Below are 13,097 nucleotides of genomic sequence, written 5' to 3' on the forward strand. Positions count from 1 at the left end.
ACCGGCACCGCCACAAGTACCTCCGTGCTCCACTTTTTACTCAAACTCAGGTCCTCATGTTTGTGTGGCAAGCACTTCACCAACTAAACCATCACACACACGTGTGCGCGCGCGCGCACACACACACAGTGCATTAATGTACAGGCGGGTAAAATATCCATAGGCATAAAATAAAAATTTAAAAATAAATCTGAAAAAAAAACCACTTTAAAGGATTAAAGGGAAAATATTAAAGAAAAAAATTTAAAGGGAAATGTAGAGTCTGGGTCTCCCCAGCCCTCAGCAGGAAGAGTGTGGGGATTTGGCTCTCTGTAGCCTTCATGGTTCCCAGCATCTTGAGACTGTGTCCAAACTCATCTTCCTGCTGTCTTCGCAGCCTCTTACCCTCAACCTAGCTAACTGGTATTCTTCTCCCATGATTCCCTTTTGCTGCCCCTGCCCTGCTGCCCACCCATCCCCACTGCCAGGAGCATCTTTCTATGCCCTCCCTCACCCGCCTCGGAGCATCCTTCTATGCCCTCACCCACCTCACCCTTTCTGCTCTTGCTCATTTCAGCTGTGCCTGAGCGAGGCCTTAGAGAAGTAGGTGGACCTGAGGAGGGCCCAACTCAGCAGTCTCCTCTTGGCCCCTGGCCTCTGCCGCCAGCGAAGGGCTGAGGTGGAGGCCCGAGGCTGCTCACATGGGCTGTGTGACTTCAGGCATCACCTGAGCCTTTTCTGGTCCCTGGCTTCTGTGTTCTTTTGCTTCTGTTGGTCTGGCGATGATGTCTTGGGAGAGATGTGTCCGTGGCTCTTCACCCAGTTGTGCCAGGCCAGCTCGAGATGGCTTTGAGCAGATGCCAGTGAGAGCCGCCCTGGGTCTTGAAGCTTTCCTCCCCCAGCACCTGCTGAACTTTTCAGCTCTGAGCTCTCTTGCCGCGCAATCAAGGCAACTTACTCAACCACTCTGGGCACGTTTCCTCCTATGTGAAAGTGCCTACCCCTTGGGGCACTGTGTAAACCACACTTGGTGTGCACAGCAATCGGCAGAAACGGCACCTGCTGTTAGAAGCAGTGTGGACGACCCGCTGTGCGGCCCACTGTCCTGGGTTGGCCTGTATCTTGCTTTCTCCTCTGTGAGGTCTGGTAGTGGCAGTGGGCAGAAAGTATGAACTCGTTGAGCACTTACCACTGGCCCAGAGCAGGGCCCCCAGGTGGGATCTTTGTTTTCCTTAAGCTGTTAGACACAGAATTTACTTAAGTCAAAGTCACTGAGCCACCTCTGGTCCACCCGCAGCAGCGCAACGGGTACTCTGCCAGTCCTCTCCGCAGACAAAAGCCACTGGTTTTAATCCTATTTAACAAACTAATGAGATGTGAAAAAAAGTTGTGGGCCTGGGGACACGGACATCAACCCAAGGGCAGTGGAAACTTATGTCCCTAACCAGATGTTATGGAAGGCGGGGATTGGAGACAGTCCTGCTCTGGGACCCTCAGCCTCTTCTAAAGTGAGTGGGGCGGCTCTTATCTGTCTGTGCAACTCTAGCGTTCACTTTGGCTAGAACCCATCCCTGCTGTTATTTATTAAGTGCCTCCTGTATGCAAAGTCATGCTCATCTCCTCCTCCCTTCTTCCTTCCTTTCCTCCCTCCATCCCAGCAGGGACTCACCACACTTCCCAAGGGAGGACAGTGCTGGGGATCTGCCCACAGAGGAGGAAGTGGGGGCTGGGCCGGCTGCTGACGCAGCCGTGACGTCAGAGCCGGCCACAGGCGGCGGCCAGCCCGGGCTGCTGGTACCCCGTGTGCCTGCTGGCCATGGGCCCCCCGGCTTCCACCCCTTAACCCCTTCCCGGCTTCCCTTTCCCAGCCGGCCATCCCCCAGCTGGCCTGGCCCACAAGATTCCCAGATTTCACAACCGGGCTGGCGCTGACTCACGTACAGTAAGTTCGGGGAGAGAAACTCCCGGCTGCCTGGCGTCCCGTCCTGGGACAAGCCGGCCGCCAAGCCTGCCCTCCTCACAGACACAGCGTGGCTGGGATCTTCCCGCAGGGCTGCTGACCCACAGGGGAACATGAACTGTGCCAGAATTCAAGGGGCCATCCATGAGATCCTGGTGGCCACGTGCTCAGCCGTGGCCTGCGGCCAAATTGCTGGTGGCCTGTAGTCATCCCCAACTCTGAGACTAAGCCGTAGTGTTCTTAACTGGAAAGGGGGTTGGTTGGTCACAAGACCAGCATCCTGGGTCACGGCAGGGACTGGGTGTGATGATCCGGGCGGGCGAAGCAGAGCACAGGAAGTGGGGGTAAATATTATTGTTGTGACGTCACCTAATGACTCCAGAACCCTGGAGAGGCCGTCCCACCTGGGGTACCATCTTTCGCCCCAGGAAGTGAGCCACTTTAACTTAGTTCACCCAGTCTCCCATTTAACCCGTGCAAACTAATTGAATATCACTGTGTTCCAAAAGCTCACGACTGGGTTCCAGAGGCAGCAGTGCGTGAAGGAAGTACTAAAACAATTGAGTTTTGAGAAAGTGTGTGTGGGGGGGTGGGGGTGGGGAAGCAGCCTCACTCCGTAGCCTAGGTTGGCCTCCCACTCAGGACCCTCAGCCTCCGTCTCTCCAGGGCAGGGATTCCAGGTGTGCACCCCACCACCTGGGCACAGCAGGAGTAGGAAGCTTGACATGACACTTGTGATTGGCTGGCTCTGTGTGACAGACAGCACAGGTGGATGATGGGGGCTGAGGGTCCTGGGAGATCTAGATTGAGAGAGGAAGCCAGCGTTTGCCCGAGGACAGGATCCAGGCAGTGAGACCCTGGTCTGCTGGAGGCACCTTGGAGACATCTAGCAGGGACCCAAGCCTCAGCCCGCCTTGCTGGGAGTGGATGACACCTAAGCAGGGCCCACAGGGACAGCGTCCATCACTCAGCCCCATCCCCAAAGTTCAGGGGCTTTGGGTCGAGGAGTGTGGAGCGTCCTGGGCTTCATGAGGGCTTTACCAGCTTTCTGGGAGGCAGAGCGTTTAGAGTTTGATTTATCACAGAGTTTAGGGGTGCCCTACTGCGGGATGGGCACAGCGCAGATTTCTGGAGGAACAGGAGAGGCAGAGTCTCTGGCTCTGCTGTCTCCAACCCAGGGAGAGATGAAACATTGGAGCCAAGGGGACCAGGCGCGCTGCCCAGGCCTATGAGTGCGGTGAGGAGGCCCTGTGAGCACGGAGCCACAGGGTAGGTACGCTCAGCCTGGCCGAGGCCTCAGGAGGGGACAGCACGAGGCTTAATCGGCGTCCTTGAAAATGTTTTGTGCTCTTTTATTTTATTTTATTTTTTACATTGAAGTGTATGTATTTATGTAATTAGGATATGTGAATCGTGTGGGTGTGTGTGCCTGCCATGGCACATGTGTAGGGGTTAAAGGTCAACTTACTCAGGTTGTTTCTCTCCTACCACGTGGGTCTCGGGGATCAATCTCGGGTCAGCTACACTCGATGGCAGGGTACATTATCCATGGTACCATCTTACCGAGAGTGTGTGTGTCTGTGTGAGTGTGCATGTCTGTGTGTATGTGTGTGTCTGTGTTTGTATGTCTGTGTGTCTATAAGTGTGTGTGTTTGTGTCAGTGTGCGTGTGTGTATGTCTGTGTGACTGTGCATGTCTGTGTGTATGTGTGTATCTATGTATGTATGTCTGTGTGTCTATGAGTGTGTGTGTTTGTGTCTCTATGTGGGTGTGTGTATGTTTGTGTGTCTGTGTGTGTCTGTGAATGTGTGTTTGTATCTCTGTGTATGTTTGTTTGTGTCTGAGTATGTATCTGTGTGTGTGTGTGTGTAGGGGTGTATAATGTTCACGGGTGGGTTATGCAGTTATGTGTGGGTACATACACATGTGAGTGTTTCTGTGGAGGTCAGAGGTCACCCTCTGGTGTCTTCCTAGATCCCCCTTCACCTATTTTTCTCGAGAACCTTTGGGGTGCTGTCTCTCACTGACCTGGAACTCATCAACTTCCTGGTGGGCTAGCCCCAGGCATTCACTGTCTCCACTTCTCTAACACCAGGGTTGGACCATTATGCCTGGATTTAATGTGGGTGCTGGGGACTCGACTCAGGTCCTCTGCTGTGCATGGGAAGCACTTTGCTGACTGAGCCATCACCTCAGCCTCCTCAGGACACTTGAAAAGCATCTCTTTGTTCCCACAAGAAGTCCTTTGTGTCCCCGTTAGCCATGATTTCAAGGTGCCCATGAGGCGGCTATGGACCTGCCTCTCACGACAGCTAATACAGAGGCAGCCTGGAGAAGCAGTGGTCACATGGTACCCACTGATACAAGGGGGATGGCTGACAGTAGAGGGGTGGGGCCCCAGCTGAGGAAGAACACACCTTGGGTCTCTTGGCTGAACACAGATCTAGAACTCAAACCTGGCCATGTCTTGTTCTGGGGTCTCAGAGCTGCTGGGAGGCCCAAGCTGGAAGGTTCCAGTGTGTAAGGCCCCTCCTCTCTAGGTGAGAGCTGGCCTGGGGTTGAACCAGACCCTGACACCCCCTCCGGCCTGGCTAATTACCTGAAGTGTGGGCAGCTCCCACTTCCTGCCCCTTTCATCCCAGCTCCGGGGCTGCAGGCAGCAATTAACCTCCCCAGCGCCCCTCTGAAGTAGGTTCTGGAGGCAGACATGTTATTAAACCCATTTTTACAGCTAGGTAAACTGAGGCAGAGACCACTGCAGCCGGAGCCTGCGGTTCCCCGTGACTCAGCGGCTGTGCTCACTCCTGCTCTGCTGTCTCTCGCTCTGAGGCTGTAGCCAGCTGCCCCCCATCCCAGGCCAGGCCTTTCACAGGAGTCCTGACCTCCTGTTCTCAGACAGGGGCTCCCAGCTGATGGATGGCACCAGAATTTGACTCTGCTGTGTAACCCTAGACAAGTCTTCTGTTCTCCGGGTACCAGGAAAACATCTTCGTTTACCTTGTAGCTTTACCCTGGGCATGAAGTCTATCTGCGATTCAAGTGTCCTCCCCTTGGCACTGGCAGAACACCGTCCTCAGAGGTCAACCAGCATCGGAACTTCCTACCTCAGGGCCTTTGCACATGCAGAGCCAGCTGCTTGAAAGTCCTCCTGGCAGTGGCTCATCATTCTTGACCCCAGAGCCGCCTCTCCTCAGCTTAGAGAGAGCCCTGACCACGCCCCTCACACACTTTAGGTGTCTCACCCCTTAACTTCCTTGTACTCTTTTCTGATCACACATCTGTTTGATCTGCAGTGAGTCCCTGAGCTCGGCCAGCACACAGTAGGTGCTCAGGAGATTGTGGTGTTCTTTCTTTGCTGGCTCTGAGGTCAGCTGGGAGCCATTTTGAATGTCTCTGGTCCCCTGCTCTCTCTTGAGAAGGAAGTATGGACTGGGGCCTGTGAGTCGTAGTCAGCTGCTCTGAGATACCAGCCCAGGTTCTGAGTGTCTCCAGGCTGGAGGTAGACAGTGGGAGTGAAAGGCCACTGGCCACCCTGGGTGCAGGTGCTCGGCGCCCTACAGCCTGCCTCTGGGCAGAGCCTTAGCACCAGCCACTGTCTCCCTTGACACATCTGTCAGCACCCTTGGGGGAAAGAATTTGGAGAGGGGAGAAAGAAGGAAAAAAGCAATCAGGGTGTGAGGGGACTCGTCCCACACCTGTGTAAACAATGTCACCTTACACCCTGTCAAGCACCCTCGCCTTCCGTGCCCAGTCCTGGGCTTGTTTTCCTTGGCACAAGTACCCGCGGAGTGGAATTCGGCCGAACGGACCCAATTGTCATCTTCTAAGCGTGTTCCCAGGCTGGGGACTGCCAGGGCTATGACTGACACCCCGCTCTTGTCCTCAGAAGTTCCAGAACGTTCCTGGGACTTGGGAGCCTCCAGCTCTGGCAGCTGTCCCGGAACACTGGAATGTTGGGACTCCTAGCTCCTTCCTGCCCGCCTTCCGGGAGGCACTTGAGGTTGGGACAGGGAAGTGAGGCCTGAGGTCAGAAGGTGTGGGAGCCAGAGCGAGGGTCCCCAACAATGCCATTTTTCCCTAGCAGTAGGGCATCCCTTTCTTCCCGGGGACCTCCCGTGCCCATTCAGCTCTGAGGGACCAGGGCCTGCTGTGGCTCTTGCTTGGTTCAAGCACGATCGTGTGACTAAGTCTGTCTGGGCCTCTCATGCTGGCAGTCTTTAGGGGATATGCAGTTTCCTCTTGAGCTCTAGAGTGAACAAACCAAGACTAACACAAGACAAGGCCCACCCCACCCCAGACCCCTAGAAATGAACTAGGCTCGATGGTGTCTAAGCTCCTGGGTGCAGCCCCACCTGAAGTCTTGCCCTGGGAAGCTCAGGCTCCATGGGTAACTGGCTTGCCTCTTTGGGGTCTGGGTTTGTATCCTTTGCACACAGAAGGCTCTGACTGACTGGGAAGAGATCCCGGATAGAGGGAGCCGTAGGCGCAGAGGCAGGAAGGGATTCGTAGTAACAAGGCTCCTCAGGGAAGGGGATGTACATTTGCCACAGGTTTGTGGTGGGCAGGAATGGATTCTGAGGAGAGGACAACCCACGGACAGCTTGGAGTAGGGAGAAGCAGACTGAACGCCAGATTGAGCCCAACCAACACCGTCTCCGGTGCCAGGCTGCTGGTGTGTGCCTGAGGCCCACACAGAACGATTTCTATGGTGTGCAGCAAGAGTACGAGCCAGTGGAACGGCCCAGCTGCTCTGCCTCCTTGGACCTGGAGAAGCTTGGTCCAGTATCTCAAGTCATCACCTCTGTGACCAAGATAGGTCAGCCAGCTCCGGCTGGTGGTGCCTACCCCAGATAGTGCGCTCCACTCTCTGGCTGCAGCACACACGGAAGACATTTCTGGACTTAGATGCCCACAGCCTGGCCACGAGACTGTAGCCGACAGAAGATGCCGCATCTGTGCCAGTGATGGAGTGTCCTAACACCTAGCATCCCATCCCTTCACAGCCATCACAGGCTGTGTCCCCGCCTCCCCTCTGGCTGTTCCTTTCCCAATAGGACACTTCTGAGATGCACACAGAGTCCTGTGTATCGGTATAATGTTCTTTTTTATTGCTGTATAGCATTCCATGAAGGGGAGGGAAAGCGGCTTGGGGCATACTCAGGCCGTTTCCAGTTTTTAGCAGTTAGGAAACACGGGAAACGTGCAGATGAATGTACGTGAACAGTTTTCTTTGTCTTGTGTCAGGTACCAGTTTTGCGTAGTAATTTGCACTCTGAGTTCACACCAGTGCCGGGGGCAGGTGTCTGTCGGTTTGCACCTTTATCAGGGCTTTGCTTTTGTTCATTTTAATTTTAGCCATGCGAATTGTATATAATATGTGTAATGAGACATCGCCACAATGTTAATTGAGTTAACTGATGAATATCTTTTAACACATTAACATGTTTAGCTACAAGAATTATTGGGCTAGTGAGATGGCTCAGCAGGTAAAGAGATTGCTGCCAAGCCTGGTGTTCTGAGTTCGAGTCCCCAGACCCATGTGGTGAAAGGTCTAACCCACTCCACACAAAGTTGTTCTCTGAATTCTAGACTCCAAGGGCCATGGTACATACATGCCCCACCTCCACCCATAATAAAATGTCCAAGGAGAAGAAAACAACTGTCTATCTATTTCCGAATCAATGTTTACTGTCTCCTTTGGATGTGATGGTCGGCTGTTAAGAGCATCGGCTGGTCTTGCAGAGGTCCCAGGTTCACTTCCCAGTATCACGTGGTGGCTCACAACCATCTGAACTCTAGGGGATCTGACACCCTCTTTTGGCCTCTGCAGGCATTGTGTACTTATGAAGTGCACAGAGATACATGCAGGCAAAACACTCAAACATGCAAAATTTAAAGAATAATCTTTTAGCCGGGCAGTGATGGCACATGCTTTTAATCCCAGTACTTGGGAGACAGAGGCAGGCAGATTTCTGAGTTTGAGGCCAGCCTGGTCTACAGAGTGAGTTCCAGGACAGGCAGGGCTAGACAGAGAAACCCTATCTCAAAACAAACAAACATAAAATCTTTTATTTTTATTTATTTATTTATTTATTTATTTACAGACAGGGTTTTTCTGTGTAGCCCTGGCTGTCCTGGAACTCACTCTGTAGACCAGGCTGGCCTCAAACTCAGAAATCTGCCTGCCTCTGCCTCCCAAGTGCTGGGATTAAAGGTGTGTGCCACCACCGCCTGGCTCATAAAATCTTTTAAAACGTGATTCCCAAGATCCTCCCAGCCTCCGGCTCCCTGCTTTTCTCTCCCCAGCAGCTTTGATAATTCTCTTGTTTTCTTTTTCCTGACAAGCTTTGATGGATAGCACAAACTCCTGTGTTTTGTTTTGTGTTCAATTCTCGTGGCGATGCCAAACGTTTCCTTTGAAAATGAATATATTTGAGTAAGAAAAGTAAGACAACATGAAGAAAACCACGAAGTGGTAAATAGTTAGGGAAGGAGCGGGAACAGAAGTCCCTGGCCATCCGGAGGTGCTGTCAGGAGTCAGAGACCAGGATGCTCCTCCGGCCAGGCTGGGTGCTGTCTGGGCCCTGGGACGAACACAACAGACTGTTCTTCTGAAGGTCCTGAGTTCAAATCCCAGCAAGCACATGGTGGCTCACAACCACCCGTAATGAGATCTGACGCTCCCTTCTGGTGTGTCTGAAGATAGCTACAGTGTACTTATTTACAATAAATAAATTTTAGGGCCACAGCGAGCAGGGACTGAGTGAGCGGGGTCGACTGGAGCGAGCAGAGGTCCTAAACTCAATTCCCAACAACCAGATGAAGGCTCACAACTATCTGTACAGCTACAGTGTGTACTCATACACATAATAATAAATAAATAATTGTTTAGAGACAGAATCTCTTTGTGTGGTCTAGGCTGGCCTTGAACTCCAGGCATTCCTCCTGCCTCAGCATTTCCAGTGCTGGAATTATAATTGCAAGCCTGACTTTATTATCTATTTACCTATTTATTTAAAGGCAGGGTCTCACATCACCCAGGCTGGAGGCTGGTCTTGAACCAGTAGACAAGGATGACCTCGAATGTCTGATTCTCTTGCCTCAGTCTTCTGACTCCTTAGTGTATAGGTATGTGCCAAGATGCCCAGTTTGTTGGGCACCGTGGATGGCAGCCAGGGCCTTGGGCACGTAAAGCAGAACCTCCAACCAGCCTTGCTTATTTTAAAATAAGTTTTATTTTTGTTCTTTGAGACAGGGTCCCTAACTCTGAAGCCCGGGCTGACTGGGAACTCACTCTTGCTCATTTAGTTCCCACTCCATGATCTCTGCAGCACGGAGCACACTCATTTCGGACTTGCGAGATCATCTGTTCCTTGCTGTGCCGTCAGCTCCCAGGGCCTTTAGTCTCCCACTCTTGGCTGCCAAGGGACCTTACTCAGCACCCGGTAGTAGAAGGTACTTAATAAACAATTGAGTGAGTGAATAAGTGAATGAATGAATGAATGGCTAAGCAAGATGTGAGCTGTCCCTTTAATCTGAACTCATGGTGAGTTGAATCCACAGCCCATGTGTTGGAGGGCTGTGTGGAGATACTCCAGTCCTGGTCCATGTGTCCCCCTTCCTGGCTTCCCACTGGCTCTGCGCTGCAGGCCAAGGGACTTCCTGTGGGCTAGAGAGAAAGCTACTGGTGCTGGCACCTAAGGGGCAGAAATATTAAGGGACAGAAGGGAGCCTAGAAATTAGCCAATGATGGGATGAGGACACTTTCCCAACTGTCCTTCCCTCATGCCCACCCTAGATCTATCGGGCGTCTGCCTTTGCATTCCCCCTGTCTCTCCACCTAGCCTGACAAGGATCTGTGGTTCTGTCCACTCCCCGGCCTCCTCTGTGAGGCCCCAGGCTCACAGCCCTCAGCAGCTGCCCAAGGCTAGTTTGAACACAGCCACACTTCTCTCCATGTACTCTGTTCTTCATTGGTGTTTCCAAGACCTAAATTAATTTTTGTGTTTATAGTTTTTATGTCCCTTGAGTTTATGGGAGGTAGCATCCAAGATATTTGAGGGGAAACAAAATTAGCTTCTAATTAATGCACTGATATTCTGTTTGAAGCAGGGAAAGGTGAAGAGCCTGTGGTTCCCTTAGTTCTATTTCACAAGCCAGAGTGCTTGGGTGGAAATGAGCACCTGTGCTTGGTTTCAGCCAGCAGCGGCTTAAGTTTGAAACGCAGGAGAAATTAACCAGCCCGTTCATTCTGAGCAAGGGCATTTAGAGAAGGTACATATCAGCTGGGCAGTGGTGGCGCACGCCTTTAATCCCAGCACTCGGGAGGCTGGGGCAGGCAGATTTCTGAGTTCGAGGCCAACCTGGTCTACAGAGTGAGTTCCAGGAAAGTCAGGGCTATACAGAGAAACCCTGTCTCGAAAAACCACACACACACAAGAAAGTATATATCACAAAGAACAGAGAAATGCAGGAGTGGGTGGGGTTCATGTGTGCAAACCCAGGAAGTGACAATACATGCTGACCTTCAAGCCACCTACCCACCCTTTCAGTTTTTCATAGTTGCGCATCAATAGTAACATGCTTCTGTCTGTCACTTTAAAAATGCAAACGATCATAAGACCATGAAGAATGCTTGCCTTGCACTTTGGAGAACTCTTACCATCCACACCCAGCTGTGACTACAGTACAGATGTTCAGTGATGAATACACTGCAGTTAAGATGCTACTTCATGTTTTCTTTGAATGGTTCCACGCACTTCATTTCTCCATTCCAGGGAAGTCTCTCTAGTGAGTCACGTCTGGATATTTATTCCCCACTTCTAAATAACATGTGTCTGATTTTGTTTGCTTCTTTTGAGACAGGGTTTCTCTGTGTAGCCCTGACTGTTCTGGAACTCACTCTGTAGACCAGGCTGGCCTCGAACTCAGAGCTCTGTCTGCCTCTGCCTCCCAAGTGCTGGGATTAAAGGCGAGCGCCACCAGGCTTCCCTGGACGGATACTTTGTATCCTTCCCTGGACCGATACTTTGTATCCTTTGTGCTGAAGCACACTAGGGTTCCATTTCTGTTCACTGCCTTCTCTATCTTCCGAGAGACTTGGGCAGGATTTTCCTTTTTTCTTCCAGGAAGATCACTTACGAGCCAATGTCTGAAGTTTCTAAACCACTGCATAGCAAAGATGTTCTTGTCTGCGACTTTACCAAGGGTAATTATATCTCTTTCTAGTTGGCTTTTGTTTTTTGTTTTATTTTGTTGTAATTTTTCCAATTGACTGAGCCTCTGCAAATAGCTACCTTCCACACAGCGATAACACTGCAGTGTTTGCTTTCTCTCCGATGCTCTGGACCCTGCACATGACCCAGGCCAATGCCCATCTAACAGTTCTTCAACCACTTCTGGCCTTGCAGTGACATGTGGCCCTACAGTGCAGCAACCATTCAGATGCTGCCCCTTGGGAGCCAATATTCCAAATGCACTCAGACCTGCTTTATTGAATACTGTATTCAACAATTCCCGAAGTATCTGGAGTCACATGACCACTGAAGGTTCTTGAAGACACACCCCTGTCATTTGATGGCATTCCAGTGTCCCTAGGTCTGCAGCACTCTGACTGGCCCCGCGCTCTGCTGTCCAGCTTTCACAGTTGTTTTTGATGGCCCTTTCTCTCTCCCTACCTCTCTTTCTTTTTTAATTGTGTGTGTGTCTGAAAGAGAGAGGGGGGGAGAGAGAGAGAGAGAAAGAAAGAGAGGGAAGAGAGAGAGAAAGCAGAGCGCACAGGAACATGGGTACCACCGTATGTGTGGAAGTCAGAAGATAACTTTTGGGGCGTGTCCTCATCGTCCATCTTGCTTGAGGCATGGTCTTTTAATGTCCATCACTGTGTACCCCAGGCTAGCCTCTGAGCTTTCTCCTGACAACCTCCCTTTTTATATACATGAGCTTCTTTCTATATGGGTACTGGGGGATTCAAACTCATGTCCTCTTGCTTGCACAGTAAGCACTCACTCAGTAGCCTTCTCTCTATCTGCTTCCTGAGGCCCCCTTCCTCACCAACGGCTTCATACTTTTGTGTATCCCCCTCATTCTACCCTGTGAGTAACTACATCTGGGCATGCTACCTTGGAGTTCATTGTTGTTTTGTTAATGTTTTCTTTGTTGTTTATTTTCAGGACAGAGCTTCTCTGAGTGGCTGTCCTGGAACTCACTCTGTAGACCAGACTAGCCTCCTTGAACTCACAGATCCACCTACTTCTTCCTCCGGAACTCTGGGACTAAAGGCGTGCACCACCACTGCTTAGCTTAAAGGATATTTTCTAAATATAGAGAGAAATGAGTTTCCTTTTTTCTAGGAATAATAACACACTTTCCTTTAAAACTGTTTGTTGATAAATATTACCAAAGGATGCAGCCAGCAAAACATAAAGCAAAATAGAAGCCAGACACAGAGAGACACACACATTCTCTCTCCGTCCTCCCGCCCTCCCTCCCTTTCTCCTCTTTCTTCCTTCCTTCCCTAGGCCTCCAGAAGGAATCCGCAGCATGTCTGAAGCTGGTCTGGAACTCCCATCCTCTGCCTCTCCTCCCAAGAGCTGGCATGGTGGGCATAATCCACATCAGCTTCAGTGACTCTGGTCCCCTGAGGTTTCCGTCCACAGAGAGATCAGACACGGCTGGTGGCCTACGACTGAGAGGTGGGGGCCACTGCTTAGTGTGAGTCTTTTTGGGGTAGCCGTCCTTTGTGGGGATGGGTGGGGTGGCTAAAAATGTTTTGTAACTAGTTGGGCATGGTGCTTACACAAAGACCCCCCACCCCCTTCCAGCCCCTGGCTCACAGAAATGTGAGTGCTATGTGAGATTCACCTCAGTAAATTATGAGATGGCTCAGCGGGTAAGAGCACTGACTGCTCTACCAAAGGTCCTGAGTTCGGATCCCAGCAACCACATGGTGGCTCACAACCATCTATAATGAGATTCAACGCCCTCTTCTGGTGTGTCTGAAGATAGCTACAGTGTACTTAATTATAATAATAAATAAAACTTAAAAAAAAAAAACATTTCCTTAAAAAAAAAAGTATGTTTGGCTTTCAAGGCCACTTTGAAGTGAGGTCTGAGAAATGCTGGTGACTGGGGTACTCTGTGATCGACAGCTTCCAGT

General features: G+C 51.1%; 1 long non-coding RNA gene across 2 annotated transcripts; it reads left to right on the top strand.

Annotated features, from left to right (window-relative positions):
• Nucleotides 1-1,738: 1,738 nt before the first annotated feature.
• On the top strand, nucleotides 1,739-12,162 carry LOC116091433. Of its 2 annotated transcripts, none has more exons than XR_004119032.1 (4): nucleotides 1,739-1,921; nucleotides 9,191-9,394; nucleotides 11,068-11,147; nucleotides 12,112-12,162. It is a non-coding gene; the product is annotated as an uncharacterized LOC116091433 (long non-coding RNA). The 2 variants fall into 2 exon arrangements; XR_004119033.1 differs by having other exon boundaries at nucleotides 9,195-9,394.
• The last annotated feature ends 935 nt before the right edge of the window (nucleotides 12,163-13,097 follow it).

Source organism: Mastomys coucha, unplaced genomic scaffold, assembly GCF_008632895.1.
Source record: "Mastomys coucha isolate ucsf_1 unplaced genomic scaffold, UCSF_Mcou_1 pScaffold15, whole genome shotgun sequence".
In the NCBI taxonomy this organism is placed as follows: Eukaryota; Metazoa; Chordata; class Mammalia; order Rodentia; family Muridae; genus Mastomys; species Mastomys coucha.